Below are 23,809 nucleotides of genomic sequence, written 5' to 3'. Positions count from 1 at the left end.
ACCAAGAAAATTTATTTAAGTCAAGAAAATCTTCTCGTTTTGAGAAAATTCAGTCTCTTGCTCCAAAAAATTTAGTTCTTGATAGAAGTAAATTTTCATTAATATTTTTATTGATTGACATGTCAAATGGGAAGATCAAATAATATTAAATCATTTTTTTTCATTCAATATGTATAATTGCACGCTAAAATAATATAAAATGGGTATCAAATATTCAAGAGAAAAATTTTCTCAAGGTGAGAATAGTATATTTCTTACCTAGGGCAGGAAAATAAGAAATGTTTCAGATTACATGTAATTGTTGACCGAGGCGAAGCCGAGGTCGACAAACATGTGATCTGAGGCTTTCTTATTTCCTGCCCGTGGTGAGAATTCTATTTTTCTCCTCGACGGAGGCGGAAAGCGGCATTTTCATTTAGCGCAGCGGGCGGAAAATTGACGCTTTCCGCCTGGAGAGAAAATTTTCTGCCCTCCAGGCGGAAAGTGGCAACTTTCGGCCCGCTGCGCTAAACGAAATTGCCGCTTTCCGCCTCTGTCGGACAGAAAAATAGTATACAAACCTATGGCAGGAAAATAATAAATATCTCAGATCACATATATGTCGACCTCGGCTTCGCCTCGGGCAACATATATGTGTTCTGAGACATTTCTCATTTTCTTGCCACAGGTGTGTAATATACTATTTCACAGCTGAAGTAGGTGGCGCTGCTTCCCTAAAGTATCTAAAAAATCTTGATCAAATATAAAAATTTATTGTATCAAGTATTTATGATAATTTGAATTAAGAAAAAATTACTTCCACCAAGAATAGAATTTCAAGAAAAATTTTTACTTCAACCAACACAGCTTCGGTCTTCCTTCAGGCACCCGAAAATTTTCTTGAGCCAAGAATTTTGTTCTCCAGTCAAGAAATTTTTCTTTCTCCGTGTAGTGCAAATGATCGTATTGAATTTTAGTAACGTTAAAAATAAAGATTTAGTTTAAATTTAATAAATAGAATAATTTTATTAAAGAGCATTGTTAGTTTTGGAACTGGGATAGTTTTATTGTGTGTATAATATGTTAATGAGTCAAAAATAATAAAAGGATAAGGCAGAGTAGAGGTTGTGAAAACGGTTTCTCACGTGTGATCCGAATGAAGGTGATTTGCAAAGGTGCAACGAGTGGAAAAAACCAATCGAGCGAAACCACCAAGAAATGCTTGGCCAAGCGAAAAAATGAATGAAAAAATAAAAAATATTTCGAGCTTATACTTATACATGCCGGCAGAGAAAGAGAGAGAAAATATAGGGATTAACCCTTGACGTGCGGAGAGAAAAGAAGAGTAGAGTAGAGACCAGGAGCATGCGGACGGTCATTAAGCCGCGGTCTGTACGAATGGTCGCACAATCACGTTGAATCTTAAATCCATCACGATAATCGACGTCAGCTTAATAATAATAATAATAATAATTATCATAATAATAATAAAAATGAAAATAAAGCAAGAAATGGCGGGGAGGAAAAAGAGAGAAGGGCGCAGGGGTACTGAACACTCGCAATGTAAATAGAAGCAACGAGTAGTCAGGCTGCGCCTCATTAAAGGCGACGACGTCTCGCCCGATGCGTCTCCGTCGGGCGTGACACTCGACCATTTTACACCCTCTTGCCTCCCTCGGATTCTTCCGTCGAGGCGGCACCTCAAGACATGACAGTGTCTTATAGCTTGTAGGCTGACCTGGAGATCTTCTCAATTTCATTTTCAAACCTCGATTCTCAAAATTTTTTATTTTTGTTAGAAATTTTTTATATTGATGGTCAATTTAAAAAGAAAAATTTATTTTGCTAAATATTTATGATTATTATTGTATTTTACGTTGATACATAAAAAAAGTTTTTAATTAATTTTAAAACTTTTAATTTTATAAAAAAAATTTTTAAACACCAAAAATGATTATTAAAAATTTATTATTTCATATAAAAATTTTTAAATGTCAATTCTTTGACTTTTACATTTAAAAATTTAAATAATTATATTTTTAGAAATCATTTTATTTCTGAAATTTTTTTAAGGGGGAACACCACTGTGACGGTCGAAAAAAGAAAGTGATTTTCGGGAATTTTTTTGACAGGGAAAATAAAAGAATTTGGGGATCGGATTTTTTTTATTTTATTAAGGGTACATTAAAGATTATTACCCTAAATTTTTATTAAAAAATACTTAATTATTGTAAGGTTATTAACAATCTCGTAGAGCACTAGAAAAAATTTCTCCCTCCATGGTTGCATCAATAACTCAAAAACGGATCGTCTGAAAATAAAAACCCAAATTGCTTTTTAATCAGTAAGGATGTAGTTATCGTTGAACGTACGGAATTTAAAGAATTTTGATTCTAAAGATTTTTTTGGCTAGGGTAAAACAAAAATAAAACAATAAAAATAATGAGAAAATTTTCAATCAGTCGTCATTTTTTTGAAAATTAAAATTTTCAAAATTTCGTACCTACAACGATAACTATATCCTTACTGATTAATAAATAATTAGGATTTTTATTTCCAGATGATCCGTTTTTGAGTTATAGATGCGACTATGGAAAGGAAAGTTTTTCTAGTGCTCTACGAGATTGTTAATAATTTTGTAGTAATTAAATATCTATATATAATATATAAAAATGAATAGCTGTGCATTAGTCTCGCTAAAACTAAAAAACGACTGGACTGATTTCAATAATTTTCTTTTTTTTTTGTTCGCTATAGTTCAGGGATGTTTTCGAAAGAATAAAATTTTTGGAAAATCCGTAAGTTCAGCTAAGGAAATCAACAGATCTAAAATTGTTAATCATTTATCTTCTGTATATATGGACAAAAAAAAAATTTCATAAATTCAGTGTTGATTTTTTGGGATCTAGATTTTCAGGCGATAATGAGAAGCAAGTTTCATTTAATAACTTGACAAAATTCTAACTGCACTTCATACAGCCAGTATTTATTCTTTATCGAAGTAGATTAGAGTTTAAGAATTGATAATCGCTGCACAGAAAAAGAAATGTTCATGAATCAAGTATATAATAGGGTGCGTCAAAATTTAATCTCTAAAAGCAACCTTTTAAAATTGGATTTTTGAGTTCCGCCTTTAGCAGGAGTTAGGTTTGGGCATTTCCTGACATATTTTGATGTGTCAAGATTCATTTGATATTTACATAATTTTTTAACAGGAGTTTTGTTTAAGCATTTTTTCTGGAATTTAAAAATTTCAAAATTTGGCCAAACGAAGCTCCTGTTAAAAAATTCTGTGAATATCAAATAAATCGTGACACACCTAAATATATTAGGAAATGCCCAAATACAGCTCCAGTTAAAAGCGAAACTCAAAATTCCAATTTTAAAAGGTTGCTTTCGAAGATTAAATTTTGACGCACCCTAGTATATAATTTTAAAGAACTTGATATTCTTGATTTGAGTAGTAAATTCTCAATTTAAGGAAATTTTTCTTGATTTAAGGAAATTTTACTTGATTCAAGAATTTTTCGTCTTGATTCAAGTTATCTTTTTTTTCAGTGTGATCAAAAGGTGTAATTAAAATATATTGTAGGTGATACGAAGTTCACTGGGTCAGCTAGTTTTTTAATAAAAATTTAGGGTAATAATTTTCAATGTACCCTCAATAAAATAAAAAAACTCCGATCCTCCAATTCCTTTATTTTCCCAGTCACAAAAATTCCCAAAAATCACCTTTTATTTTTTTACCGTCACAGTGTTCCCCCTTAATAAATCAATAAAAAAATATTCCAAAAAATTGCATTAAAATTTTTAAAAATTCTTTTTTAAAAAAAAAATTTCCCAAATTTTTTACAAAACAAATTAAAAAAAAAAAAAAAAGTACATACCATCTCTGTTTAAAAAAGTAAATCACTTTACTTTCCATACCCCCCGCTAGAGGGCAGCAGTTGAACTTGTTCACACACTCTCAACACACGTGTCGCTTGTCGTTCCCTCTCCATTCATAATATAATGTGTACCTGGTTCCCACTCCAGTGATCCTCCAGACATGGCTTGCTCGTGGTAGTCACCAACATCCTCGTCCACATATGTATACGTACACCCGCGGCGAGGTGCGCCGAAAACGCCCGAGTTTCCTCAGTCATATCACCAGAGTCACCGGCATCGAGCGACGCCCTTCTCCTGGCGTTTCTCCGCTTCCCCAAAAATTTCCCCTAAGCACCTTTAAATTTTCCAAAAAAATTTTTCTTGAAAAAAAATCAGTCCCAAAATTGTCAAAATTGGCAAAAATAAAAAAAAAAAAAATATGAAAATTAAAAAATTCAAACCTTCCCGCGCATGCTCAGCCCCACTCCTTCCCCCACTCTGGCGGTAACGGTAGGCAGCAGGCAGCATAGCGGCGGTCAGAGCACAGTACCGGCACCCCTCGCCCTGTTAGCTTCGCTCCTCGGTAGTCGGTCGTTCTGGTTAGCAGCCAGTGCCAGTTCAGTATCAAACACTGCCTCAGAATCGAATGTGTCCTCGTTCTCGCAGGTTTCATCGCGTTTTATTATTATCAGTCTCAATCCTTGTACCGGTCCAACACTTAACGTTTTCCCGTATCCTGCCGCCGCCATTGTTATCGACGACAGCCAGCCGCATCCAGGAGCTGTCTCAGGACCTCAAGCTAAAACAACCAACACTGTTTATAATATAAAACTCACTTAAATTTTTTTTATATTCAAGTATGTAGTACTTGACGTCTTCATACTTACCAAACAATATAAATATATCAAACCGTACGTATTTCTCCCACTTAAATATATATTTACGAGAACACCCGGCGAGCTTAGCTTATTTATTTACTTTTCGCTCGCTGTAATTTTTACCCTTTACTTATTCGCTGACTCAAAAAATTATTTGCCAACAGTGACCTAGTGGAAGTTTTGAGAACTAGACAATTCAAATTTTTTAATTTGGCGGGAATTTTAAAAAGTTGAGTTTTTTAAAAGTGAGTGATTGATACTTTGTTTTGACAGTTTATTTTTACTGTCTTGGGTTTTTGTTGCAGGCGGTGCGATTGACATAGGTTATTATTATTTGATTTTAATAGTAATTATTATTATTACGTGAACGAAGTGATTATCAGTGAAGTGTGATAATGTGCATTATGTGATTCGTGACAACATTCTGAAGAATTTTATTGGTTTGACGCGAACCTTTGGATACTACTTGAAGGTAAATTAATCATTGTACTGAAATATAAACAGACAGCTGATAGTTTTTTGGAGTTTTTTTTTTTTAATTTATCGGTATTAAAAAAAGTATTTTTAAATTACATTAAAGTTACAATACTAAAGTTAGCCGACGTTTTTAATTTTTTGATTTTTTTTTTAAATATTAAATTATAACAGAAAAATATTTTTTTAAAATTGCGCTCATAGTTTTTTAAGTTTTTTACAAATGAAATTTTTTTTTTTATTTTTTTGTAATAATTTTTTCAATAAAAAAAAATTCTAAAAATTTTTAGATGTCGACTAACTTAATTTTCATATTAAAATTAGCAGTCTTGACCATTTTTTTATTTTTTTTTTAACAAACAAATTTGGTTTGAAAAATTATTTTAAAAAAATTGCATTTTTAATTTTTAAAAATTTCTACATGTCAATTTTTTTTTGCCATAATTTATTTGTTAAAAAAATTCTTAAAGTTATTAAATATTTGCTAAATTAATTTTCATATTTTTAATGATACTTAAGTTAGCTGACAGCTGTCAATTTTATTTTAATTTTCACGTGGAATTTTTTTTATTAAATTTTTTACAATAATTTTATTGTTATAAAATTATAAAAAAATATTTAACATTAAAGTTAGCAGTCACTTAAAAATTTTTTAATTTTATTTAACAAAAAAATTTGTCCTAAAAAATCACATTTAAAAAATTGCATTTTTTATTTTTAAAAATTTTCAATTTTTTTATAATTTTTTTTTGCCATAATTTATTTGTCATAGAATTTTTAAAATTATTAAATATATTCTAAATTAATTTTCATAAAAATTTCTAAAATAGTCTTATTTTTTTATTAAAAATTTAATTTAATTTTTTTAAATTTAAATTTCTGGAATTTTTCTTTTAAAAATTTTAAAGCTATCAAATGTCTGTTGATTTCATTATGATAATTTTAATGCATGTTTTTTTTTTTGAAAATTAATGTGAGAATTATATGTGCTGTTTTTTTTATACTATTTTATTTTTCTTGCTTCGGGCAGAGGTTTTTCGGCGAGCGAAGGGGAGGTTTGATCGATCGTGAATTGGTTTTTATTATTTTTACTTCTGTAGGTAGAATTCCGACGAGGGTGGCCGATTGAGAAGGATTGATATTATTTTATATTGTATTATATTTAGTAGGATGTCATGTGATGTTTAATTGTGCAGGAGGATATGATGTCGGAAAAATTGTTTTTAAAAATGTGGCGGATAGCACTGAAGTTTCGGGCGAATTGCTGGCCAGTGGAAGCAGGAAATGAGAGGGAAATGTTGACGGGGGCGTTGTTGCGCGCCAGGGATTCGGGTTTATGCTAAAACGATGTGCAATGTTGCGTGATTAGAATCTCTTGTCGGGTTAATGATCTCACGGGATGTAAGCGGGGCTTAGTCGAGCTGATTGCTATCGCGACTGGTATTTGGTATGGTCTTTCGGGTAAAAGTTCTCAGCTGCTGGAAAATTTTTACAGGCGCTTATTATATGGGTGGTAAGTAAGACGAGATATTGTTTGTTTTACTGTCATTAGTTTTTTAGGGGAATTTTTCGGAGTATAATTTATTTTTTTCACTAAATTATTTAATTATAATATTTTTAAAATCATCATAAAATTTATTTATTATTTTTGCTTTAAAATTATTAATATAAAAAAATTAATATTAAATTATTAAAAAATTATGAATATAAAAAAATATTACGTTTAAAAATTTCTCTTTAAAAAATAATCAGACAATTTTTTTGGTTTTATTTAAAAAATTAATTTATTAAAAAAAAGATTCTTTAAAAATTGCCTTAAAATAAAAAATTATCAAATATATTTTAATGTCAAAAATTTTTACTCAAAAAATAAATAATAATACACATGTGAAAATGTTAAAAAAGTCATATTGTATTATTTTTATTTTATTTTTAAAAATTACACAAAGAAAGCTGTCAAATAAATTTAAAAAAACAATTATCAAAATGCACGTAGAACTTTTAGAAAAATTGGAGTATGCTTTTTTATTATTAAATTTTTATTCGCACTCAAATTCGTTCTACAAACTTTAAAGTTATCTAATTGGAGTCAAATATTAGAAGCAATTTTCTAGACTGAAGAAAAAAAGAAACCTAATATTTGCGAATTTTTTGCTTCCGCCTAACAGAGTGTGACAAGCTTCAGTAATTACTCCGAAGCACAAAAACCGGTGGAAATATTCCAGGAGGTCGAATATAATTTCGCGTGTATAATATTTGAAATAATATAAAAAGCAAACATTCGTTGATAAAACAAGTTAATTTAAATAATGCACCGAAAGGCAAGTATATAAAAACGTCACAATCAAAAAGTTTAAACATAAAATAGTGAATTTTATCATCACCGCGGTAATATTAATGCGAGCTAACAAGGAATAGGTATGCACTGCGAGAATGGCACGTTCGTGTCCTCGGTGCAGTTTCTTATCAGCTTAAAATGTGCGGGTGCTAAGCAATTCGTGTCTCTCATCTTTTTACCTATTTCTCGACTCCTTTCATTTACTTACCTTCGTTTTTATTCACTTATGCCATTATTTTTATTTCATGCACTTGCCGAAAGACAAAACGACTTTTAGCCACTGAAGCAAAAACTTATATTCTATCTGATAGTCAAACTAATAGATTTTTTTTTACAAATTATTATAAAAAAATTCTACATCTAAAAATTTCAAAAAATCAAGTCCAAATTTTTAAAAAAAATTTTACAAATATAAATAAAAAAATTAAAAATGCAATTAAGAAAAAAATTCTACACGTAAAAATTCAAAAGAATTAAAAGTTAAAATTTTTAAAAAATATTTCAATAAAAAAATTTTATATTAAGAAATTGAAAAAAAAAATCTATCTACTAAAAAAGATCAAAATTTGCACATCAGTGTGAAAAATTTCTCTCCTGTACTTTCAACTCGGCAATCTTTATTTTATCACTTCTGGCATTACCATTATTGCTATTGCTATTGCTATCGCTATTATCATTATTGCTGTTAATGCTGGCATAGAACACAATCTAAAAAGTAAAATGGCCTACCGTGTATGTTAAATGTACAAAGTACGAGTTTGGATCGAGTTTGTATAAGCGTGACTTGCTTTGTTCTCTGATGCGATCGGCCCGGTACGGCTGAGGACTGAGGAGACGCATATAAGATAAGTATCTACAAAAAGGTCAATGTCTTGTTCTAGATTATCTCGTTAATTTGTGTGTGGCTATGTCAGTATAATACATTACATATCATTATTATTATTTTTGTTGTGATCATCATCATTTCATTTTTATTGATATATACAACATGCTGTTATTAGTTATTATTTATTATCTATCGCATATCCATACTCAATTTTTTATTGTCCTAAACTAATTATTTAAATAAATTTACATCTAATTACACGGTACTTTATTGTATTGTACGATGTACGCAGAAAAGGGAGGGCTAATGTATCCGGTAAGAAATTTTTTAAAGCCCGCAGCTATCGGGCCAATTTTAATTTTACTTTCAATTATTCTATTTTAAACTTCTTTTTGCAGTTTATGATTATTTTAAAAAATTTTATAATTTACAAGTAATTTTTGAACATTTTTGATATTTTTATTGATTATTTGATGTTTAATTTTTTCTATAAGTCAGAAAAACTTGTAGCTAGTTAATTTTTATTATAAAAATTAGCATATATTTTTAAATTAATTTAGAACTTGAAAATTGAATATCACGTTAATTAAAAATTTTTATTTAATTAATTTTTTTATACTTAAATAATAATCAAATTTACGGTCTAAAATAAAAATAATCAATTAGGAATAAAATAATATTTAAATTTTTTTAAAAAATTGCATATTTTTCAGTCTGTTAAAAATAAAATAATTAATAAGAAAAATAAATAAAAAAATATCAATTTTTTAATTAAAATACATTTTTTTAATAATAAAAAAATTTTTCCTAAATTGTTTAATTTCACATAAAATTTTTGTTAAAATTAAATCTTAAAAAGAAATTAAAAAATTTTCTCAAATTAATCCCATTAAAAAAATTTAAAACAAATATCGTATTAGTTTATTAGATTACACAATCCATTTATAACATTTATAACATTCGGGGATGGGGAACGCAAAGATTTAAATCACGAGTGTATATTTATATTAAATCGAATATTCATTCGGTATAAATTTAATACGATTACTTATAGTTAAATCTAACGAGAAGAGTACAGTACTTGAATAAATATCATGGCCTATTGTAGGTTGTAGGTCGTAGGATCCCTGGTTTATACATATCCACACACTTCCCCGCGTATATAACATACACATATACGTCTGTATGTAACGTGCATAATAATCTGTAGGTATATCAACGGCTTATCTTGTAAACACAGACTGTCGAGATAAATATTTTAAGTATTAAGTGGGATGTATAAAATATAATATATTATTTGCAATCGGAGATGAAAATTATACTTCCTTCAATTGTTTACTGTTTATTATAGAAAAAATATTAAATAATATAAATACACCAGAGATTTATTTTATTTAGCGTAAATTTTTATTCGAGGCCTTGTCAAGCAAAGACATCCCGCTGAAAAGACCCGTCGAAATTTCATTTCGGAGTAATTGGTTCCAAAGAATAGCCGGGTTTAAACCTGAGGTTTTTAAGTACGGATGTTATTATTATCATTATTATTATTGTTATTATTATGTGCCCTTTTTAAAGTTCCTCTATCCTCTGAAATAGAAATACGTATAATGACTATAATAGTGGCCTCCTCTAGGCAGACTACACTTCACTAGTTAAGACTTATACTTACACTCGACATTACACGCTCCGAAATTTCTCGACCCAAATCTAAACCGTACGGTCTCGAGTTTAAGTTTGAATTTCAGGTCCAGTCTATATAACAATCCGGCATACCTCGGGGCAGGCTAGTTTAGTCCCGTGTTAGTGTGTAGGTAACTCCGGGTTCATGTCTACGTTTGCAGAGCTAGGTATAAACGTCGTATCTATATATATATAGTATACATAGTAGGAGAATTAAGGGTCCAGGTCATTGAATTATTGCCGAGATGTACGTGTAACATAAGAGGATGCATGGGTTTTTATTTCCTTTTTTTACTCGGACCATCTGGTCTCCATATTCAGAGAAACTTCAAGATATTTTGATGGAATTAACACGTTTTCGGATTTCTCAAATACTTCAACGCCTTTGTGAGTAGGAAATTGTATTCGGTTATGCTTGCTCTGGGATAATACAATATTTATGTCCAGAGGGAAATAATTATTAAATAATGCTTGCTGCCCGATAAATTGATTTTTTGTTGTCTGATTTTTCTACTTCATGGTTAATTTTTGGAAATAGACTCCAGACTTTTAAAAAAATATAATGATTTTTTTTAAAATTAGGCAAGCTCATGAAAAATTTTTATAGATTGAAAAATTATTATATTAAGGTTAACATTTTTTTTATCGCTGTACAAATATTTGAATTAAAAACACTGTTTAAATATTTTTCAATTACGAATGAGAGATTAGTTAATTTTATTTAAAGATTAAATTAAAAACTTACTTTAAATATTTAATTTTTTCTTACTATTTTAGTTGTAATTTTATTTTGTAGACATTTAAGTATTTAGAAAAATATTTATGCAAAAATTTTGTTACATTCTATATATTTAAAATTAGCTTTTCACTGAAAAAAAAAAAAAAAAATTAATTACCTAATTTAAAAGAAAAATTATTAAATCAAGTATAGTTTACTTAAACCAAAAGAAATTTCTAAATTAAATAAAATTTCTGTTTGATTCAAAAAGATCAAATTTTTCATACACTGATAGAAGGATTTGTTTATAGTTAAAAATATTTGTTAATATTTAACAAATCATTTATTAAAAACCACTTTTTAGTGTTTAACAAATATTTCTTAGTATTTAAAAAGATTTATTAATACCTAATAAGGTAAAAGATCCAGTTATTGACACTTGCAGTTTTATTTTAATTAAATAAAACAAATTGACTCTAATAAATTAATAAATATAATTTTTGAGTTATAAATTTTAAGATAGTTTGTTTTTTGAGAATAATTTATTTTTTTAATCAGAATAAAATTGCAAGTGTCAATAACTCGGTCTTTTACTTTAAATGAATATTTATTAAATATAAATAAATCATTTTAAATACTAAGAAATATTTGTTTAATACTAAAAAGTAGTCTCATAAATTATTTGTTAACCATTTTAACAAATATTTTTTAATACAAATGAATCCTTCTATCAGTGTAATAATTTTCTTGACCTAAGAATTTTTCTTCCATTTTTACCCAACCCTTTCTCATATTCCAATAAAAAAATCAATCAAAATTTCATCACAAAACTATCAAACACAAACAAAAAAAAAGGTTCGCAATTAAGTGCAAAAATAAACCCCGATCAGTAAATAAAGGACTTTAAATACTTTTTTCTGCATCAAACTAAAAAAAAAGTAAAAAGAGTATAAATGTTAAATCACTTTAAAGCCCTTTGACTCTTGTCGAAGCAAAGCAATTGCTCTCATGATATTCCAGTTCATATCCCGCGGTTCGACGGGCACTCGGCATTGACGCGAGTAGAAATTGACGTTGCCAGTTGAATTAAACGGCATTCGATAGATCAAGGGCGTAGAGAGACACTCTCGAAAGCCGACGGGACGCCTCGCACATCTACATACATTACATCCACATATATCCACACACACTCAGTTATATATCCGCACACATTTGTCAGAAACAACACATTAGAGCGAGTACTCACATATGTGCCGCAGTATCACGGGCTTAGGGTGCGCAAAGTCGATTTAGTTAGTCAAACTCCTATCTGTAGTGCTGGTAGTGGTACCAGCACTAGTATCTACCATCTAGTATGTAGTAATCGCAATAGTTATGCAATAGTGGGAGTATTAGTGGGTAAAGGGTAGCAAGTGGTGGAAACCTTTGGCATACCCAGTCAGATTCTCTATCTCCATCTGTCGCTATCTATCTATCCATTACTCCGACTCTCGATCGTTTACTCTAGTCTACTCAACTAAACTCACGGTTTAAATACTCTAATTTAACCTTACAGCCGAGTACTAGTTAGACATACACCTGCAGCCTCTCTATACACATACCTAGTCTGGTCTGGTCTGGTCTAGTCCGAGGAGTCTTAACTGATATAAGCAGATCAGAGAATTCCAATCCAGCCTGCGCTAGTAGTCTGGTAGATATTTAAGTCTAGCACACCGCGAGGCAGAATTCGCGGGTAGAATTCGAGAAACAACCTGGGGCGCTTTCGGCTCCTTCTCTCTTGAAACGTCAGCTACACCTGCAAACCCCCGAGGGTGAATTTAACTTCCCCTCATATCTGATCTACGCTAATACAAGTAGAAGTAGTTTGTATCTGTGGATCTCTGGGGCTCGTCGAGGGCTCTTGTATGTGTGTCCATATGTGCTTATACGAATGGCAAAGCCTGGTTGAGCGAGAGGTTATGAAACCGTTGATAGGAATTTCCGTAATTCCCTGGAAACATAATCGAATATTACCGCAACGCGCTGCATTAGCACGAGATCGCCATCGCCTGTGTAGGTACTGCTAGACCAGTCGATTGAAACAGAGTGGGCTACACCAATTATTAACCTTCACTAAGAGGATAATTATCCGTCGGCGTATTTATGTGGATGTCTGATGGCTTTTTTTTAGCCGGGTATTGATTTTGTAGGATATATATTAACGTTGGTTTTTTTTTTAGGTTTTAGAGAGAACTGAATTTTTATTTTTTAAAAAGTAGGAGTTTTTTTTTCTATTTATGTTAAGTAATAAAAAATTATGTTTTGGTAATTACATGTGAGACGATTTAGCGATCATACTCCATCTAGCGGAGATTTCAAATACTATATTTAGTTAGAACATTATATTTGGACATTTGTCACCATATCAAGACGTATATAGGCGTATGGAGTAATATTAGGACACATTAAGCCGGATATAACCGTATATGGCTGTGTCAGAAGATTATTTCATGGGTAATAATAAAAAAATAGATTTTAACTTATTTATTATTATTATTTGATATGTTAATAATAATAATTTTTTTTTAAGATAAATTTCATTAAAAAATTTTACAATTTATTTTTTGATACATTAATTACAAAATTGAACAAATTTTTAAAAATGTACACAGAAAAAAAGGTTCACTTGAAGCAAGAAAATATTTTTCTTTCTAATTATTTTTTTGAGCGAAAAAAAAATTTTTTTTCGACACAAGAAATTTCACTTATTCCAACAACATTAATTCTCTTGCTTTAAGAAATACGTATCTTGATCCAAGAAAATTTATTTAAGTCAAGAAAATCTTCTCGTTTTGAGAAAATTCAGTCTCTTGCTCCAAAAAATTTAGTTCTTGATAGAAGTAAATTTTCTTGTCTTGAGAAAATTTCTTTCTTGCTCCAAAAAATTAAATATCTTGATAGAAGTAAATTTTCATTAATATTTTTATTGATTGACATGTCAAATGGGAAGATCAAATAATATTGAATCATTTTTTTTTCATTCAATATGTATAAGTGCAAGCTAAAATAATATAAAATGGGTATCAAATATTCAAGATGAGAAAATTTTTTTCTCAGCTGAAGTAGGTGGCGCTGCTTCCCTAAAGTATCTAAAAAATCTTGATCAAATATAAAAATTTATTGTATCAAGTATTTATAATAATTTGAATTAAGAAAAAATGATTTCCACCAAGAATAGAATTTCAAGAAAAATTTTTACTTTTGCCAACACAACTTCGGTCTTCCTTCAAGCTCCCGAAAATTTTCTTGAGCCAAGAATTTTGTTCTCCAGTCAAGAAATTTTTCTTTCTGTGTAATTTAAGTCTAAAAATTCATTAAATTTTTTTTACTTAGGGTAAAATTTTTTCTAAAATTGAAAATTTCTTTTCTATTTCACCCTCAAAAAATTTCAATTTTTCTTTCAAATTAAAAAAATTTATCTTTTAAAATGACTAGGTGTTAAAAATAACGAGGGTGTGAATTAATAAAGAAATAAAGAATAAAACCTCCACTAACAATAATAATAATAATAACAATAACAATAAAAAATCTAAAAAAAGAAGCAGAAGCGGTAAGAAAATGCGGCATTGGTGAAACGTGGCCACGTTGCGCACTTGGTCGAGTCGTCGACTCCCGGCGAGACACGTGTACCGCGATAAATAATGCAACCACCTACTCCGAGGGGTTTCCTCCCTTATATACATATATATATATATATATTCCAAGTATAGTTACGCTTACGTGGATGTGGTCTTAGCACTTGTACTCTACTCTACTCAACTCGGTAGTATAGCATGCATGACTACGACTACGACTACGAACTACGAGTAGGAGTACGGCCACGGGGTTCCTTTTCTTTCGCAGCCTTTCTTCTTCTCCTTCTTGTTCATTCGGGTCTCTTTTGCTGACGGCGTTCTTTACATTCTCCCCGACTATCAGCCTGCGAATGAGAGTTTCGCACATCGCGAGTGAGGGTTTTAAACTCAACTCCACTCCACTCCACTCCACTCCGTTATCGACATTCCACTGAAAAAATTACTCATCCAGAAATTTCATTATTTTATTTTTCACAGCTAAATTCATCCTTCATCGTTCGTCATTCCTCTTCTATACTCTACTGACGAGTACTCTACTTGTACTGTTAATTAATATCCGACACACCCGCTGAATCATAACCGCCTTAACCGCGATATCCGTTATCATTCGTCAGACGAGATACGATAACATTTTGTCGACAAATTATTATATTACATCGTTCATTTATCTTGAGTTAAGGAGTTTTTATCAGTTGCTCTTTTATAGTCTTGTGTAGTGCTTTAATAAAGTTAGGTTTTAATTGAAAAAAGTTATCGGTATCGTGAATTTTAATTATAATAATTACACGTTTAGTAACTAGGTAAGATTAATAAAGTCACTGTTTTATATTGTAGAAAATTATTATTAATAAATGATAAATTAATTTATTTATTCAACATTCAATTCTAAATTCTGGCTCAAATATTCAAAATACAAAAAATTTATATCAAACATTTTTGTATAGAGAATTTTATTTCCTACAAAAAAGGTCCTAATCAATTTTGTCCTATCTTTATTCCTTAATTTCTTCAAAATTTGAATTTTAAAATTCAAAAACAAAGTTATAGATCTTTTCAGTAATTTTTAAAAGTTTAAAGTGCTGCTTCTGACTAAAATATTGAAAATACTTTTTTTACAGAAAATTTAATTTTCTAGAAAAAAAGTCTCTATCAAATTTACCCTATCTTTAATCCTTAAGCAAGAATTTTAAAAATAAAGACTCAAATTTCTATAACTATAAATTTTCTACATAGAAAAAAAAGTTCACTTGAGCCAAGAAAATGTTTTTCTTCCTAATTATTTTCTTGAGCGAAAAAAAATTTTTTTTTGACAAGAAATTTCACTTATTCCAACAAAATTAATTCTCTTGCTTTAAGAAATACGAATCTTAATTCAAGAAAGTTTCTTTAAGTCAAGAAAATCTTCTTGTTTTGAGAAAATTCAGCCTCTTGCTCTAAAAAATTTTGTTCTTGATAGAAGTAAATTTTCTTGTCTTGAGAAAATTTCTCTTTTGCTCCAAAAAATTAAATATCTCGATAAAAGTAAATTTTCATTAATATTTTTATTGATTAACATGTCAAATGGGAAGATCAAATAATATTGAATCATTTTTTTTCATTCAATATGTATAATAGCACGCTAAAATAGTATAAAATGGGTATCAAATATTCAAGAAAAACATTTTCTCAAGTTGAGAAAATTTTTTTCTCAGCTGAAGTAGGTGGCGCTGCTTCCCTAAAGTATCTAAAAATCTTGATAAAATATAAAAATTTATTTTATCAAGTATTTATGATAATTTGATTTAAGAAAAAATGACTTCAACTAAGAATAGAATTTCAAGAAAAATTTTTATTTCGGCCAACACAACTTCGGTCTTACTTCAGGCACCCGAAAATTTTCTTGAGCCAAGAATTTTGTTCTCCAGTCAAGAAATTTTTCTTTCTGTGTAGAACTTATCAGTAATTTTCAAAAGTTTAAAGTGCTGGCTGTGACTAAAATATTGAAGATACAAAAGAATGATGAAACTTTTTTTTATAGAAAATTCAATTCTCTACAAAAAAAGTTCTCAATTTTTACCCTATCTTTAATCCTTGAGCAAGAATTTTAAAAATAAAGACTCAAATTTCTATAACTCTAAACTTTCTAATTTATTATTATTAATTTTCAAAATAAAAAAAGAAAGTTTAAAACTACTAAAAGATGACACGCTAAAACTATCAATAAACTTGACAGTGAGCCGAAATTCGCTTACAGTACTAACATAATCCCCGTGCTAAGACAGAGTAGAAGTAAAGAATAAAGAAACGAAAAAAGGTAAATATCCAGCGAGCCCAAAGAGACAAAGCGTCGAGGGTAGAAGGGAGAAAGAAGGGTAAGAGTTAAGTTAGAGTCACCCGGGTCGGCAAGTGGGTCGAGCCACGTAAGTAGTAACACTGCTATATACCACTGTCTATCATGTAAAATAGCCGAGTGGAAGAAAGAGCCGCGGAGAGACAAGGCAGGGGCTAAAACAACAAAAGTAAGCCTCTATTCGCGGGATAGGAGGTTATAGACACCATTTACACATCTATACGTCTTTATGTGTTGTATTATATGCAGAATAAATATATTATACACTTACGTATATATTTTACAAGGTATCGTATGTCTACTAACTGGTGTCGTGCCACGCAAGACTTAACTCCGGTTATTAGCGAGTACAGGAACGTTGATGTTGAATGTCGCGATTTAAACTCACACGAGATAACAAATAAAAAAGAGCTCTACTAAACAAACTCTATTTCATTTAAATAATAATAACAACTTACAATGTTACATGAAACCCTGTATTATCGCGGTACAAATTACTAATATAATAATATAACAATATAATAACAGTTAACTTATAATAATGATAAAAAAAAACAAGCCATATTTTACATACTCTAAATAAACATTTTGTTAGATTGAAAAATAATCTAAAATTAAAAATAAAAAAAATTTAATTGATCGTAATTGTCATCTGACCTTAATTGCAAATGGATTTTATCTAAATATCTATTTAAATTCCATTTAAAAGAGTCGCCTTCATAGAGCAAAGCCAAATCAGTATTTATATTGAATTTAAACAGAGATAAGTTTTTAATCAGCAATTATTTATTAACAGACTTATAATTCAAATGCTTTTAAGTAAAAACCAGTGCTGATTTATAAAATTAATTATGTATTTACATTTATAACAGGAAATTGAACTTTAGATTACTTCAGTCCAATCAGAATCATATTTTTATCTCTATCTAATTATCTTATTACACAAATCCTGTTTTTCAACTTTAAACTCAAGCTTTAATTAATCCTCCAATATCAATGACAATTTTCATTTATAATTCAATGTGAATTCAGTATTTTATAAGCTTAAAATTATAATCTTCATCAGTCACCTCGAATAAGATTTTTTTTCGCTATAAATTTAATAATTTATTTTCAATAATCATTTCAACGAATTTTTTAGCCAAAAAAAAATCTAGTTCGCTATTAAATCATTTTTTTTTATTTTAACAATCGACAATTTATTCTAAGTAAAAAATCTGGACAATATTTTTTTGTAATCCTTAAATTTAATCACCTTTCAAATGATATACAATCAAATAATTCTTGCAACGCTTGATCGAGCCCATAACCTGTAAGATGAGCTCGTAAATCATTGAATTTTCATTGAACCAAGCTTTTGTTTGTTTTACCTAAATACAAAAACAAGATTCCTCTCCGGGGTAGCAATTACCGATGCAGCCACCGGTACTGTACTCACACCAGCAAAGATCGAGACAGAAGCTTTTATAACGTTACATTAGACTGCTTGGTTGTGCCAGTGACTTATGAAAACCGGATCAACTGGTTTGAGAGCATTATTACGGATTTTTTTTTATTTTCGGGTGATGATATTTATTTTGAGCGGCTGAGTGCATCATAATCTCGAGGGTCTAAGGAGATCATCATGTGGATGCTGGTTTTTGATTCCACGTTATCACCCGCCACGAAAGATCGCGATGAAAGAGATAGTAGGTTATACTACTCCATACACTCCAGATATATAGATATGTATTTATATCTATATGTATGAGAGGATAAAGCTGAGGTTACTACGGACGGAGGACCACACTGGCAGCTACCAGAGACCAGAGAAAGAGCTTTGAAAAAACGTATGGGCTGGAGAAGGATAACGATAAGAAGAAGAGGTCCACGACCCGATGTTCGCCTTTGGAGACTCGCCAAGATAACCAATCTTGATATCAGTATCATATTATCCGGCCAATAATACGTTGGGTACACATCACAATTCACGCTGCCTCGTGTGTCATATTTTTGTACTCTGACCGCAAAAAGTATAATGTGATAATAAGAGATTTTTTGCTCGGAGATAAGTATTGGAAATTCGCTGCTTCACTGGGTAAAAAAAAAAAAAAAAAAAAAAAAAAATGTGGAAGGTGAAACTAGTAGTAGTTCTTCAAGATTGGATTTTTGATTCTAAAAATTTTTTTTTGGTTGATTGTATAATTTTTTAAAAATAATTGAACGATTTTTTTAATCAAAAAAAAAAAAATTACACAGAAAAAAAGGTTCACTTGAGCCAAGAAAATATTTTTCTTCCTAATTATTTTCTTGAGCGAAAAAAAAATTTTTTTGACACAAGAAATTTCACTTATTCCAACAAAATTAATTTTCTTGCTTTTAGAAATACGTGTTTTGATACAAGAAAATTTATTTAAGTCAAGAAAATCTTCTTGTATTGAAAAAATTCAGCTTCTTGCTCCAAAAAATTTAGTTCTTGATAGAAGTAAATTTTCTTGTCTTGAGAAAATTTCTCTCTTGCTCCAAAAAATTAAATCTCGATAAAAGTAAATTTTTATTAATATTTTTATTGATAAACATGTCAAATGGGAAGATTAAATAATATTGAATGATTTTTTTTGTTCAATATGTATAATTACACGCTAAAATAGTATAAAATGGGTATCAAATATTCAAGGTGAGAAAATTTTTTTCTCAGCTGAAGTAGGTGGCGCTTCTTCCCTAAAGTATCTAAAAATCTTGATCAAATATAAAAATTTATTGTATCAAGTATTTATGATAATTTGAATTAAGAAAAAATTACTTCCACCAAGAATAGAATTTCAAGAAAAATTTTTACTTCGGCCAAAACAACTTCGGTCTTCCTTCAGGCACCCGAAAATTTTCTTGAGCCAAGAATTTTGTTCTTCAGTCAAGAAATTTTTCTTTCTGTGTACGCCTTATAAATAAACTTGCTACAAATAAATTAAATTTTGGAAAAAAAAAAAAAACAATTTTAGATGTTAAAATAGAAATTTTTAAAGCAAAATAAAATTTAAATTTTTTACAAAAAAAAATTTAATAAATAAATTAAAAGATGAAAGTGAAAATTCTTAGAAGAAAAAAATAGTTTTCTTTAGAAAAAATTTATTAAAAAAAAAAAATAAATAAACTGGAAAAGTCTTGAACAAAACGCCCAGTCGGTGGTTAGTACAAAACAAAAAGCAGAAAGCTGAAGAGTAAATAAAAATAAATAAAACTGTGCTGAAAGTTCTTGTAACCCTCAAAGTGCATTTAACATAGTTTCACCTGACGTTTGAAAGAGAATTATACGATCGCAAGAAGTTTCGAGACGTTCCTCTCGAATTAATTATGGCATTAGGTTCGTTAGGTTAATTTAATGAGCGCTTAATTCTCGCTTCTCCTTTCGTCGAGAGGATTTTCAATGTGAAATATCCCGTAAAGATCTCTAGTAGCTTGAGCTGTCTCTTATCTGTTCTCTTCTTCATCCACTTTCTGTCTTTCTCAAACTCTTTCGAGATATAGATTATTAGATCGAGGCAGAAGTACTCTCCTTTAACCTTCCGACAACTTATCTTTAAATTCAACTGATGATTCGACCAGAGCCCACACCAGACGATTCGTTTCCCCTTCCGACCTAGAATTGCCAATATCCTTACCTTTTTCGTTCTATCCGGTTACTAAGAGTGCACCTATCATCGAAAAATTTCGATCTCCACACACATATATATTTATAAATCTAATATAATATTTATTGCCGGATTAGCAATAATCTTTCGACATTAAAGCCCTCATCTAATCAAAGGTAACTTTATTTGCAGTTTGCTTTGAACTTTTGCTTTTATTCAACAAGCTTACCTTTTTTAAATTCGATTTATTAATATTAATATTTTTTTTGAGCCAATATTTTTATACTTTTTCGTCCTCATAAGTTCTTTTTAAATGTTGAATCGTATTTATTTTTTTATCATTAATTATAAAGATAAAAGTTTGAATTTTTAATTAAAAAAAAAAAATGTATTGAATTGCTAATTTGTAAAATGAAAAAAAAAAAATCTTATTCAAGTAAATTTTCTTTTTAATTTTTTCGCGGCATTTCTTAGCTCCATCTGTAATTATAACGCGCATGCGCGTGCGTAACAAAATTTACCATGCATATTTTCTGAATGATATTGAAGAAAATGACAATGTAGTTTTTAATTAATTATTTCTAGATTTATTTTAATGATTTTTTCAGTTATTTTTTTATTAAGTATATTTATAAAATTTATAAAATTAATTTCAATTAAAATATTTGTTTGAAAGTTAATAAATTATGTTTGTTTCGTAATATTACACAGAAAGAAAAATTTTTTGACAGGAGAACAAAATTCTTGGCTCGAGAAAATTTTCGGTTGCCTGAAGGAAGGCCGAAGTTGTGTTGGCTGAAGTGAAAATTTTTCTTGAAATTCTATTCTTGGTGGAAGTCATTTTTTCTTAATTCAAATTATCATAAATACTTGATACAATAAATTTTTATATTTGATCAAGATTTTTAGATACTTTAGGGAAGCAGCGCCACCTACTTCAGCTGAGAAAAAAATTTTCTCACCTTGAGAAAATTTTTCTCTTGAATATTTGATACCCATTTTATATTATTTTAGCGTGCAATTATTCATATTGAATGAAAAAAAATGATTTAATATTATTTGATCTTCCCATTTGACATGTTAATCAATAAAAATATTAATGAAAATTTACTTCTATCTTTATATTTAATTTTTTGGAGCAAGAGAGAAATTTTCTCAAGACAAGAAAATTTACTTCTATCAAGAACTAAATTTTTTGGAGCAAGAGGCTGAATTTTTTCAAAACAAGATTTTCTTGACTTAAATAAATTTTTTCGCATCAAGATACGTATTTCTTAAAGTAAGAGAATTAATTTTGTTGGAATAAGTGAAATTTCTTGTGTCAAAAAAATATTTTTTTTTCTCAAGAAAATAATTAGGAAGAAAAATATTCTCTTGGCTCAAGTGAATCTTTTTTTTCTGTGTACAAGAATCTAAGAGATCAAAAAAATTTTATATTGTATGAATTATAAGAGTAAAAAATTCAAATTAATCACTGAATAAATTTTGAATTACAATTTGTAGAATATTCGACAAAGTATCCTGTAATACAAAGAAAAATAATCCGAAACCGATTAAAAGTTGGCTCGTACAACCCCAGAATGTCGCCCATAAATAATTGTCAAAAAAACTATTACTTGAAATTTATTTTTATTGCAGACAATACAAAGTATGAGAGTAGAATAAATTTATCAAAATAAAATGTTTCTTGCATTGAGCCCGGAGCAATGATAGAAATATAAAATCTACCACACCAGAAACTAAAATAAACAATATATAGAATCCATAGATTGATAAAAGGTCGCCCGAAGCTGTTAGCTATTCTGCAGTCACAATGACAGATATTAAGCTTCCTATTTACGTCCTAAGTAAACGAACCGTGGCGAACTTTATTGCAATTCGTTGATCGCGGGTTGATATACTCAACTGCTGTCCCACTATCCACTATTTCTTGGTTTTTATCGACGCGGCTAAAGCAGAACTACCAATCGAAAGCACACACATAATACACATACATAATATAACATGATCTATATGTATATATAATCCAGACACGGTGAATATATATGAGTGTGCGCTGTGTACTTTTGGTCCTTAAGCAAAGTCCTGGGTCCTGGGAAATGTCCGTTGCCAAAATATAAACTCAGTGGATAGGATGCTGGGTAACCACTGGGTGTTCGGTGTCGTAAGTGCAAGTAGAGTCATGCTTTGGGTCTATGCTCCGGTAGGTTCTACGGATTTTCGGTTCCGCTGATCTGGTTCTTGCTCTATTCAAGTGCTGAAAGGAAAAGGAAGGAATAGGAAAGCTCCCACATATATAGTATCAGTATGTAATATATAAATGTCCGAGCACGTAGATCGGGTGTACACAAGACCACCAACTTTGATATATTTCCCTTTATCGGGTTTTGCTCTGCTACTCACTCACTTACTGGATATATAGATATATACATAAATATATATATGAGAGTGTTTACTCATTCCTTCGGGCGAGTTCCCAATCGATTTCTGGTAATACTACACACACTCAGGATGTGCAAATTAGATCTGTTAATAGCTTGGAAATATCGGTTAATTTAAACTATTCGTTAATTATATACTCGGTAATTATTTTTAATGAAAATTCTTTAAGGTTTTTTTTTGCAATTTTTTTATACGCCTCATAGTGCGGATCAATTTTTTTTAAGCTCTATCAAAGTAGCAGGAAAAAATTAGCAAAATTTGATAAATAAATTTTTTTAGAATTTTTTAAATAAAAAAATTTTTGATAAAAATTAATTTTGTAATTCTTAAAAATTTATTTAGTACACAGAAAGAAAAATTTCTTGACTGGAGAACGAAATTCTTGGCTCAAGAAAATTTTCGGGTGTCTGAAGGAAGACCGAAGTTGTATTGGCCGAAGTAAAAATTTTTCTTGAAATTCTATTCTTGGTGGAAGTCATTTTTTCTTAATTCAAATTATCATAAATACTTGATACAATAAATTTTTATATTTGATCAAGATTTTTAGATACATTAGGGAAGCAGTGCCACCTACTTCAGCTGAGAAAAAAATTTTCTCATCTTGAGAAAATTTTTTTCTTGAATATTTGATACCCATTTTATATTATTTTAGCGTGCAATTATACATATTGAATGAAAAAAAATGATTTAATATTATTTGACCTTCCCATTTGACATGTTAATCAATAAAAATATTAATGAAAATTAACTTCTATCTTTAAATTTAATTTTTTGGAGCAAGAGAGAAATTTTCTTAAGACAAGAAAATTTACTTCTATCAAGAACTAAATTCTTTGGAGCAAGAAGCTGAATTTTCTCAAAACAAGAAGATTTTCTTGACTTGAATAAATTTTCTTGGATCAAGATACGTATTTATTAAAACAAGAGAATTAATTTTATTGGAATAAGTGAAATTTCTTGTGTCAAAAAAAAATATTTTTTTCTCTCAAGAAAATAATTAGGAAGAAAAATATTTTCTTGGCTCAAGTGAACTTTTTTTTCTGTGTAGAGTAAATT

The 23,809-nt window shown here is 29.5% G+C and overlaps 1 protein-coding gene across 1 annotated transcript in view; it reads left to right on the top strand.

Moving 5' to 3' along the window:
• Window positions 1-4,382: 4,382 nt before the first annotated feature.
• The window catches only part of LOC123267828, a 278,164-nt gene continuing 258,737 nt past the window's right edge, over window positions 4,383-23,809 (top strand). The window contains exon 1 of the mRNA XM_044732689.1: window positions 4,383-5,196. The gene's annotated coding sequence lies outside the window, so the exon portion shown is untranslated. The remainder of the gene's footprint in view (window positions 5,197-23,809) is intronic.

The sequence above is a fragment of the Cotesia glomerata genome, linkage group LG6 (genome assembly GCF_020080835.1).
Source record: "Cotesia glomerata isolate CgM1 linkage group LG6, MPM_Cglom_v2.3, whole genome shotgun sequence".
In the NCBI taxonomy this organism is placed as follows: Eukaryota; Metazoa; Arthropoda; class Insecta; order Hymenoptera; family Braconidae; genus Cotesia; species Cotesia glomerata.
The sequence above is the reverse complement of the archived record's forward strand: the minus strand, read 5'-3'. Positions and strand labels throughout refer to the sequence as shown.